General features: G+C 39.2%; 1 long non-coding RNA gene across 1 annotated transcript in view; it reads right to left on the bottom strand.

Moving 5' to 3' along the window:
• LOC119257587 (uncharacterized) overlaps positions 1 to 12,144 on the bottom strand; it is a 74,129-nt gene that overhangs the window by 3,292 nt on the left and 58,693 nt on the right. The window contains exons 2-3 of the long non-coding RNA XR_005128072.1: positions 6,235 to 6,308; positions 4,303 to 4,406 (exon numbers count right to left, since the gene is read on the bottom strand). This is a non-coding gene — a long non-coding RNA (uncharacterized LOC119257587). The remainder of the gene's footprint in view (positions 1 to 4,302; positions 4,407 to 6,234; positions 6,309 to 12,144) is intronic.

Genomic DNA, 12,144 nt, shown 5'->3' with positions numbered 1-12,144 from the left:
TAGATGTCTGCTTTGAGGCTATGAAGAACTGGTGAATCTTCAACTAAAATTTTGAGTAACTTTGGTTTCGGGCATACAGCATACCAACATCTGTTCATAGCACAACATGTTCACCTCCAAAAGTCTAGTTTCCATTCTTCACCATGCAATTGACCCCTTCTCCCCAATTTACCTACTCCCCCCCTTCCATTCTGGTAGCCACTATTTTGTTGTTATAGTCTAGTGATTTGTTTTTTTTCTTCACTAGTTTTGTTTCTTTACCTTCCACATATGAAATCATAGTATTTGTCTTCTCTGACTTATTTCACTAGACATAACACCCGTTAGATATATCTGTGCTGTTGCAAGTGGCAGTTTCATCTTTTTATACAGTCGATTAATTGATTCTGTATTTTTAATGAGGCAACATTCTTTATTCGCTACATTTTCTCTATTCCTTTTTTCCCCCCAGTACTGTGTTTTCAAGTTCATTAATTTTCTACATTGCTTCTGTTTGTCTGCTCTTAAGGTCCTTAATTGTATTTTTAACATCAACTATAATGCTTCCTAACTCCATATGTAGCTGCCTCATATTTTCATTACTTTATTCTGTTTTTTTTTTTTAAAGATTTATTTATTTATTTATACAAGCACTAGGTACAGTCAGAAGCGCGGGAGGGTGAGAGAATTCACCAGAGCCAGAGGGGAGAGTAGAACAGGCAGACTGACGAAGTACACTGCTGAGGGGAGCAGCGGGCGGCAGGAGAGGTCTGCGCGCCATGCGGGACCCTCCTCCGGTGGCCGGGGAGCAACCGGGGATCGAACCAGCGCCGCAGAGGCTGCAGGCAGCTTCGCAACCCAGCGCTCAACCGCTGCGCCACCAGGGAGGCCCTTTATTCTGTTTTATAACCTTTTTTTTTCTTTTTAAGTTCCATCAGCATGGCCAGTACTATTGCCTTGAATTCCCCTCTGTCATGCTCCATAAATCCACTGAGCCAAGAATCCTTTCAGGGTTTTTTGTTGTTGTTGTTGTTCTGGCATTTGTATTGTGTTCTTCGTCTCTTCGTTTTTTATTTTGTACGTGTTTTAGTAAGGATAAATTTTTCCATAGCTGTTTTGTAGTTGTTGGAGTAGTGGGGTACTAGTAGATTTAAAAGAGGAACAGAGCACCTCTGATAGACTCAATAATTTGAAATTCCTCTTTATGATGTTTCCTTGTGCAGGGTAACAAGCGCTTTAGATATCTCAGCCTGGGGTGAAGGTGGCAGGTTTTTCAAATATCTCAACCTGGACTGCAGTAGTAGTCTCTTCTATAAGGAAGTTCAGGCACACTGACCCGATTCAGGGTACAGCTATTCTGTGTCCTAAGCCTCAGATTCAAGCCAGTAGTATCAGTTCTGTCTGTCTATAGCTCTCCCATAATGCACCCTTTATTCTAGCTGCTTGTTCATGCATCTCCTTGTCCAGGCAGTGCAGGGTCTTAGCAGCCACAATGTTGCAGTGCACCCAAGTCAGTAGCTATAGGGGACGATGCAAGGCAGTCACTCTTCTTTGCCTTTGTTTTGCATCATTTTTGTTGTTTTTGTTTAGAGGAGAAGAGCCTGGTGCCTTCACTCTGCCACCATCTTGCTGGGCTCCCAAACATTACTTTTAATCAAGTTGTTCATTGATTTTTTTTCCAGGGAGACTTGAAAATCACCATTGAGAAACACAGGACTGTATATAAAAAAAGAAAATATCTTTGATATTCTACCAGGCTAAGACTTAACCAAGCTAAAACTTCATGTTTTGACCCTCAACTAGAGTGACAATGAAATGCAGTGCCATTCAGCCAAAGGTGCAGGATGGAGAATGGAGCAGGAGGCTAGTCTGCATATGCTCTGTGAAAGCACTTTAATTTTATTCAGAAATCAGTGGAAATCCATTGAAGGCATTGAGGCAGAAGGTGAGATGATCAGATTTACATTTGAAATAGATTACTCAGCAAGCAGGGCAGGGGACAGAATGTGAAAAGCGAGGCTGTGGGCAACTGGATAGGGGAGCTCAGGTAGATGCAATGCCATTCCTTTTCCAGCTTAAGAAATAGCATCCAGGGGCCTCCCTGGTGGCGCAGCAGTTGAGCACTGGGTTGTGAAGCTGCCCGCAGCCTCTGCAGTGCTGGTTCGATCCCAGGCTGCTCCCCGGCCACCGGAGGAGGATCCCACATGGCGATCCCACATGGCGCGCAGGCCTCTCCTGCCGCCGGCTGCTCCCCTCAGCAGTGTACTTCGGTCCTTCTGCCTGCTCTGCTCCCTGCTCTGGCTCTGGTGAATTCTCTCACCCTCTCGCACTTCTGACTGTACCCACTGTTTGTATAAATAAATAAAATTAAATCTTAAAAAAAATTTTTTAAAGAAAAAAAAGAAAAAGAAATAGCATACAGAATGCATTTGGATGATTACCATAGTAATGCTAACAATAACAATTTGAAACTTATAAATCTTTTCTTCTTAGGAGCTCAAGATAGAGTATTTAATGAATCACTCTGCTCCATCCCACCCTTTGATTTGTATACAACCTGTAGTATATAGCACCCAGTATGTGTCCTCCCTAGGTTTTAAGTCAGCACCTCTTGCAAAGAGGATTCTTGTGAGCTATACAGTCACTAAAGGAACACTGGACTGTCATCCACAGCACAGAAGCTGACAAGAGAGCACATACTGTATCTCTCCTGGTGATCCTGTCAGTGTTGGGCATTTCCAGGAATTGAAATAGCTTTGAAGTTGTGACCTAAGAGATAGTGAAATTTCTGTTTTGCTCTGTCATAATCCCAGCCAGAATGAAAGAAGCTGGATTAGAAGGAAAGCACTCTGGTCACACTGTACTCCTGGGTGCAACTACTACTGTCAAATTAGCAGGGGCAACAGTGCCAGGCAAAATAATTACATGAGTCCTTTTTCTAGCACCCATGGAGTGACTATAAAGATTTCATGAGAAAGAAATACATGCCGAAGGGCTCCTCTGCCAGGATCAAGTCCTACTTCTACGTTCAATCAAGCCACATGTGTAATCCACGTATCTAGTTCCTAAGTCTCTTAGAAACACACCTATTTCTAAGTCTCTAAAAATATGCAAAATATAAATAGATGAAACATTCCTTCCCTCCATTATAATTAAGGTTATAGAATCATAATTTTTTTTAGTCTACTTAGGCTTGAAAGAACACTGAAATTTGTTTTAGTATCATATCCCATCAAATGAAATCCTATGGAAAGTCCAAAACAGAAAGCAGGGCTGTTTCTGCTAGAGGGAGTTTCTGACTGAGCAACGCCTCTCCAGTTTGTCATGCCTCCAACACCCTAACATGTGAATTAATTCCTTGAAACTCTACGACAAAATCTGAAATTAACAATTAAACAATCCTTCTATTTTTCAGAAGACAAAAATAAGTCACAGAGTTATTATTTGAGAATAATATAAAAGCAGTAGAGGGATGCATAGAAATAAAATGGAAGGTTTTATTCAAATATATAGTAGAGAATAGAGTTAGGAAAGGATTGCTGTAATGATTTCTTTAGGAGTTTATCAACAGGTCAAGAAGAACTAGGAAATTGAAATTCTGTAAAGGTTGATAAGAAGGTTTAACTTAGATCCAGAGAAGAATTTTGAATCGAAAATGATGCAAGCTTTGAATTCTTTACTTTGAAGACTAGATAAAGTCATTGGCCTGGTGTAAGAAGCATAAGTGTGAGAAAGTGGCTTATTTGTCTAGAGCCATTCAAAGCTAGCTTTTATTTTATTTTACTTTATTTTATTTTAAGATTTATTTATTTACACAAGAACCAGGGCACAGGCCAGATGTGCGGGAGGGTGAGAAGATTCACAGAGACAGAGCTGGGATGAGAACAGGGAGACTGAAGAAATACACTGCTGAGGGGAGCAACGGGTGAGACAGGAGAGGTCTGCTGTGCCATGTGGGGTTCTCGCTGGCCGGCTGGGATCAAACCCGCGCTGCAGAGGCTGTGGACAGCTTCACAGTGTGGCGCTCAACCGCCTGCGCCACCAGGGAGGCCCTCAAAGCTAGCTTTTAATTATAGTCCTGCATCAAGGTAGAGACCTTAAACCCTAATAACCACTAGTTAGCTTCATTCTTGACATTATCAAATATCCAATAGGCCTTTACAAGTTAGACACTGAGGCACTTTCCCCAACAGACAGTTTATGTAGATCAATGTCTGTCTAAAACAACAACGGGGCAATTTCCTCATGATTCATGGGAGAAACATTACCCAGTTCAAATATTCTTACTTCTTTTCTGCATCCAAAATCAAACTCAAAACTTACCTGGTTCAGGAAATGATACCACCACCCCCTCATGCTGAACTCAATTCATTTTGTGTTCAGAAACTTCTATTCTTAAGTTACTTCATTGAACTTCTGTTCCTCACCTGTAAAGATAATGAGATTTCTCAGTGTTTTTAAATGAATAAAAGGAAATAAGTTATATTAGCTGTTAAGCTCAGTGCCTTACACATTGATATTATCTTAAAACTATAAGTTTCTTTCCAAGGCTGGTTATCTAATAGAGCAACGTCAAATTAATTGAAAGAGGTTAAATTTCTCTTTAGGTAGCATCTCCTCTTCTCTTTTAGAATCTATTCTTATTTCTGGGCTCTGTTATTTTTCATTTTTTCCCTTCCCCACTCCCCTTCTTTTCTATTAAGGAACAACTATGATCAGTTTCAGTAATATGAACATTAACTGATGATGTTAAGAATAAAATTGGATATCCAGGGCCTCCCTGGTGGCACAAGGGATTAAGATGCAACCTTTCAAGCTATCAGCAGCCACTGCAGCACGAGTTCGATCCCTGGCCAGGGAGATACCTACATGGCGCAGCAACCTCTCCTGACTTACCCTCTGCTCTCCTCAGCAGTGTATTTCAGTTAATCTGCCTGTTCTGTTCCCCACTCTGTCTATGGTGAATCCTCTCAACCCCCGCACCTCTGGCCTGTGCCCCAGCTCACGTATGCATAGATAAATAAATCTTTAAAAAAATAAAATAAAATTGGATACTCATATTCAATACTATAGTTTGCCTTTTTTATAGAATTACTTTCCCTTAGAGATTCATAGCAGAAGCATTCATGTCTCATGCATTATCTAAGGAAATTTTTTTTATCTTTAGTACTGACCAAGGGTAGATATTTCTGGAGATAAGCATATGGTCAGCTGAAATTAACCAATGCTATTCAAGTGAAAATTCTAGCATTGAGACTTCAGTATCTAAAATTAAAAAAAAAAAAAATAGTGGATAGGTTTAACAACCGCTGCCTGGAAAGATTCTATTTAGAGATGCATTTGATTAGATGGATGCACTCAGATATTTCAGAATAATCTCCCCATCTCCTGTCATGTGTGTTATACTTCCCAATAAGACAACCACCCCCTTAAATATATTTAAAAATCCCTTAAATATAATAGCTAACATTTCTTAAATACTTTCTATGAAATTAGACTCTGTGTTTCAACTTTTGTATTCCAACTCTGTTAACACTTAAAACATGGCCAAGACAGGTACTTTATAAGGAATGAGGAAGAAGCTGAGTAAGAGAGTAGTTAATGTTCTATAGCTTGTGAAGTGTTTATTGAAGTGTTTGTTTTGTCAAGTGTTTATTGTTACATTCCCAGTACCTAGAAAAGTGCCTTCTATAATTGAATAAAGTGGCAAAGCAAGGATTCAAACCCGCAGTCTTAACCACTGCATGACACAGCTCATAATGTCACATATTCATTTAAAAATCTCTTATTCAGCCCCAGGCTATCTGAATGAAGGTAATAAAAGTACAGCAGGTTCTCAAATGGTCTTTGTTACATGTCTTTTCATAACAATATTGATGAGAAAAGAACAATGGATGCCCAGTAAGGGCCACTGCGTTTGTGGAGCTGGCACATTCTTTCCATGCCTGAGAGAGTTTTCTCCAGGTACTCTGTTTTCCTGCCACATCCCAAAGATGTGTGTTAGAGTCACGATGCGTCTAAGCTGTCCCAGTCTGAGTGAGCATGGGACACTGTGATAGAAGCGCATCCTCCCGCATTGGGTGCCAACTTGTACCCTGAAGGGCTGGGATAGGTTCTGGCCACTGTGACTCTGAGTGGAATAAGCAGGTTGGAAATGAATGAACACAGATTATTAGTTAATATTAGAAGTGTATGGGGTCTTTATTTAGAAGTTTGGGATTTTGTTTGTACCAGAAACATGCTGTAGGAACTTACCTCTTGTTTTCGTTAATCACCCTGTGGTAAAATAGGTTTCATCATGTTTTGCTTGAAGTTGAAGTTTCCAGCACCTGTTGACATTGTTTAATGAGGACTTAAGAAATATAATTATGAAATTTCATCTATTTTTAAAAATATTTATTTATGCATACAGGAACTGGGCTGTAAGCCACAGGTGTGGGAAGTGAGAGGATTCACCAGAGAGACTGGGATGCAGAACAGGCAGATCTACTGAAATACACTGCTGAGAGGGGCAGTGGGTGAGATAGGAGAGGTGTGCTGCACCATGTGGGTTAGCTCCCTGGCCAGGGATCAAACTCATGCTCCAGTGGCTGCTTGATAGCTTGATAGCTATCCCTGTGCCACAAGGGAGGCCCTCCAAATTTCATCTATTAATATAGATTTCTTAGAAGAAAGGAAGCTAGGAGGAACCAAAAGGCTGAAGAATGTTTTAAAATACTTCTCCACTGGATTTGTTTAAGATCATATTCCTTGAGGATGACATCACATATTGTAGAAACAAACTTTCATTACCCTTCTCCAGCCACCTGAACCTAAACCCACCTTGACCCTCTCCCAGCTGAGAGGCATGTTGGTGTTGGCTGTCAGTTCAGCAGTCACGTTTCTTTTAGTCCCAGAGTCACATTAAACCAAAATCAAAGCCACGCACATATTGCTCTAAGAATTAGCCATGACTTTCTTCCTATATATCAAGCGCTTTTCCCTACTGTGCCAGGACCTCTAGCACTTTAGAGTTGCCACCCAAGAAATGTGTTGTCCAGACTACAGGTCATTATTTAAAAGTTGTTTTTTTTTTCTTAATTTCTGTTGTTTTGTTGATGGTGAAGGGCTGTTTGTGTATGAAACAAATGTAGAAAAATTCATGCAATGATATGCTCTCATTTGAAAAGAATGATTACCAATAAAATTTCAAACAATAGAAACACTGAAGTCTCCTCTGAGAGATCATAATTTCCCTTCCGTTGGAAGATGGCCAAGTTGTTTCTTGGCAGACAGACTGAATATTCAAAAATGCTATTCATAATTTTTTATTGAAACATTCATTTAAATGGACCACAAACCAACAACTGTCCATTGAAGATACAGAAGCAATTATTATGATGACTTTAGATACACATTTTGACATTTATGGTTATGTCTCCATAGAAACAATGCAATCTAAAATACTCATGTATACCTATTCTTTGTAGATTTTATTTTCCAATATATTTCTGTACACATCCATTATAAAATCAAATCACAATGCCTGCTTATTGCTATTTCCTCGAGTTTACTAAAAGTGGATGATTAATATTTTCCTTATAATACATTAAGTTTATATACAGTGATCTTTTAAACAGTCACAAAACTATATTCATCTTGAAAGCTGTCATTCACATTCTCTTACTAGAATTATATGTAATAAAGTTCCAGCATGTAAGAAAATATTTAGAAAAAATAGGCATATCTGGACAATTAAACAACAAATTTCAAATATCTATTATGATACATAGTATTTGCTATTTATCAAATTTTATATGTTGTTTACTACCTTTTTTTAATATAAAAGAATTCATAGTGTGACTAAATGTACTGAACTGATAATATCCTTATAGATCTTTTTATATTCTTACATTAATAAATCAGAAAGAGAAAGCATTTATTTGAATACAATGGGAAGAACAGCATGTTAGAAAGGGCACAGATTTTTGCAGTCAAACAGAAATGAGAACAAATCCATACTCTGCTAGTAACAAGTGTGTGACTATAAGCAGATGACTGGATTGCTATTTTTTTTCTCACCTTCTCCTCTGTCCAGTTTTCCTACACTTCATTAGTTTCAACAATACCTTACCACAAGTAAGGTGAAATATGAAAAAATATTAGACAAAAAGCTCCTTAAGTCATTTCTTACTTTTATTACCAGGTAACACTGATCAGCCACTCTGGGTAAGGGTGTGTTGAACAAATGGGCTCTGCAAACTTGAGTCACTGTGTTGTTGCAAAAGGACTAGTTACCTCCTGTGAACTAGTCACTAAAAATTTTTATTGAAAACTGAATTATAGCTATGAGGTTTCAAAGAGACTCACCACCAGCATCCTCTGCTGTGGAAAAAAAAGAAGGTCTAGTTGAGACCTATTAGTCAATGAAAACTCTCATGAGACCTATTAGTCAATGAAAACTCTCATCAGTGGATCTGGAAGCTAACCAAAGATTGATTAGCTTGATTAGATTGAATAGATTGATTATCTGCAAGCCTGTGACTGTCCATTTTTGGGCTCAATGCTGGAAAAACACCTCAGTTGCTGTAAAGTGCTCAGTGTTCAGAAGACAACGTGAATCTCAGAAGACTTACTACCATATGCATCAAAGCCTGTACCTAAAGGTGAGGGAAATATGTTTAATAACAAATGTATTCTCATGAAACACATCCACAAGCTGTAGGTCAATAAGGGCAGCAGGCAGCTTCTGGTTGACCAGGCTGAGATCAACAGGTCTAAGATCAAGGACATACAGAAATACCATTAGGCGTGGCACTAGGCCAAGGAGGAGATAATTATGTCTGACAAGAATGCTCCCCTTTCTCATCTGTACATAGTGGCCTTGGCAATATACAGTTAATCATTCAATAAAGTAAATTTTTATCTGCCTGGGAAGAAGGGGATAAAGGAAAATTGCATTTGTCTTTCTATCAATTTTTTTTGGTCCTATTGAATGTTCAACCAATTAAAAATTGTTCATGTGAAGAAAATTGCCTTTTTCACATGAACTACAGGTTAACGATAATACCTGCCTCTCTATATTTAAGGGTTATTGATTTACTGAACTAAACTACAGGGGTTTAAAAACAAAAACAAACAGACAATTATAAACCAGAGACATCCTGCAGGGGAGGGGGAGGGAGAGGCATCAGAGGGAGGGAGGGAGGGAGTCAGGGAGTCCTTCACACAGGACGGACGTGATGGTGCACAGGTGCATTGGTGGAGGAAATTCTATGGGGACTACACCTGAGGGGGAAAAAAAAGCAAACATTGTTTAAAAATAAACAATCATGTAAAATATAAATAAAATAAACAAATAGAAATAATGCTGTAATGAAAAAATAAATAAAATATAGGGGTTTATAGTCATTGTTAATTACATTTCATCATATTAACTAGAGCCAATTTGATTGGCTTGTTGAGTTATATTGGACTTTGGTCTGTCATGATGTGTGCAAATTATTCCTTCCGGATTTGTGACACTTGTAAATTTGATCAAAGTATAAAATTCCTCATCCAAATTGGTGACTAGGGGGCCTCCCTTGTGGTGCAAGGGGTTAAGTCTCAGCACAGTGAAGCTATCTGCAGCATGAATTCAATCTCCAGCAAGGGAGCTGACTCACATGGCTCAACAAACCTCTCCTGTCTCGCCTGCTGCTCCCCTCAGCAGTGTATTTCAGTAGATCCCCCTGTTCTACTCCCCACTCTATCTCTGGTGAATCCTCTCAACCTCCCTCCACCACCCACCCCAGCACCTCTGGTCTACACCCCAGCTCTGAATGCATAACACATAAAAATAAATCTTTTTAAAAAAACCAAATTGTTGACTAAAGATAAAAGAAAACAATACATGGTTCAGTATAATGCATTGCAATATACCACAAGTTGTGGTACCTAATTCAAGTTGTACCTAATTCAACAAAGATCCACCATAACTTTTAAATGCCAATTGGCCTAAATCTATTATCATCTAGTGCAAATTTCTTCATCTCTTTATTTTTATATTGCCAGGATATAAAAATCTTTAGTTGTATCATGACAATTCTCTCCACTCTTACTTAAATGTAAGTCATTTCTCAGTCACTTCTAGAAGTCATTATTTCAACCAAAGAATAAAGTGTACTAGATCTGAACATAAATCCTGATTTAAATCACCTAGGTACTTTTAATCCCCATTACTCTGTTTGATCTTCCCTACTACTTCCTACTTTTCTGCTACTCTAATATTTCTCTATTAATATTTGAGATTTGACTTATTTACATGCCCCATTAATGAGTTTCTCTCTTCTACCTTGTTCTTCTCGGTCAAAAATTTCTCCTAAGTTCATCATGTACTTAACTCCCCCAAGATACTTTTTGCATATGTATTATATACAACATACATGTACATATATATTACACACATGTATAGTCCTAACCCCCAACACACATGAAAACGTATATGATTATAAAAGCCTGAAAAATATGGAAAACAGAAAATAAATCACCTGTAAACTACAATACTAACACCATTGTTACTGATGTTGATGATTTGTTTCTTCCGTCTGTTCCCCCTATATATAGATAAGGTTGTTTTTATGTGTTTAGGTAGCAATATTTCTATGTAGCCCCAAGAACAGGAACATTTTCTTCCTATGTATCCAGCTCTGTGTTTTGACCCAGATGGTATGGTAGAACAGTGGAATGTTTACATAGATCCATAGATCACCCAGAAACAGCCAAACTCTCTTAAGTTTCCCAGTAGGTAAAATCTTCATCTTTCAATAATGCTTGCCTGTAGATATTCATACTAATAGTAATAATGCAGATTTTATTGGCACTTGTCCTCACCTGCTCATATATGACCATAATCCTGAGAAGTTCCCCCAAATCCTTTTGGGGAGTTCAGGTAATGTTTTAAATGTAACTATGAGCACTTAATCACTAGTCTGCAAACATTTTCTTCTTCTTCCTCTGCTCTGACCTTCAGGGGCTAGTGTTGCTGAGTGAGTGCCTGGCACTGCTGCCCCAGGATGCTGCCCCAGAAGTCCCCAAGGCTCTGATATGCCAAGTAGCGCAGTGGTGTGAGAGGCAATACAGAATGTTCCTTTCTCCTCATCTTTGAGAGGATTCTTCAGCAGTGCCATTATGACCCATGTCTTACAGAATTTTTACTGAGATAGCTTTTAGCAATGTATTTAAAGCCTTCCTGCTCAAAATGTGAGTAGTATTGGCAGAATTGTTAAAAACGTAGAATCTTGTAGGGTGCATGGGAAAACAGTTTTCTCAGCGTTTCTCAGACTGTTTTTCTGCTGTGACCTTTCAGCACAGGTGGCCTAGTAGATAACATGTAGCAGTGAGATGTGGTTCGCATGTGTGCAGAGCAGTCAACATGTAACCTTGATGTATAGTTCATATCTGTGAAACATACTTGTGTAAACGAGGCCTAGACGTGGCCCTGTTGTCAGCTTTGTCTATAAATCATGTAAAAGTTAATAGGGCTCCTCCAGGGGCCTCTCGTGGCCTCTCCCACCTAACACTGGCCACTCACAGAGAATGACACTGTTGGGGCCACTGCTGGGACCAGAGCCAGGGGCTGGGGGTTGGGGGGGACTCCTGCTGCTGGATGCTGCTGCTGTTGCCACTTGTGTGTCTCCTGCTGCCTCATAATAAAGATGTGTTTCTGCTCCCCATGTACAGACTTTGTGACCTGCTTTCTCATCTGCCACCATCTAGAACGAATGCCCTACAAATCTCAAATAAGAATCTGCATCTTGGCAAGAGTCCCAGGTGATTCCACATGAATTAAGGTTGGAGAAGCACTGACTTGAAGCACTTCCATGGAACTAAGACAGGAATTCAACTGAGGATAAGGGCAGTGTCAGAAAACACAAGTGACAAAAGGATTTTGTGTTTTTTTTACAGTCATTCCTTCCTTTGATGACTATTTTTGTGAGTAGCCTAGACAGGATGCTTGGCTTGCTCTTGAAATGGAGTTCCCCCTCATAAAACTCCCTCATTTCTTGCTGCCTCACAAAGAGAGCATTTTTGGTGATTTGCCACTTTTACTTCAGTTTAACAAGATATGGTCTAGGTTTAAACTAAGAACCACCAGGTTTATGGGTAATCTTATATGCTGCATGTATAAGAGATATCTGCACTTAA

Source organism: Talpa occidentalis, unplaced genomic scaffold (assembly GCF_014898055.3).
Source record: "Talpa occidentalis isolate TD23 unplaced genomic scaffold, MPIMG_talOcc4v2.1 talOcc4.4, whole genome shotgun sequence".
Taxonomy (NCBI): Eukaryota; Metazoa; Chordata; class Mammalia; order Eulipotyphla; family Talpidae; genus Talpa; species Talpa occidentalis.
This window is presented reverse-complemented; position numbering and strand designations above follow the sequence as displayed.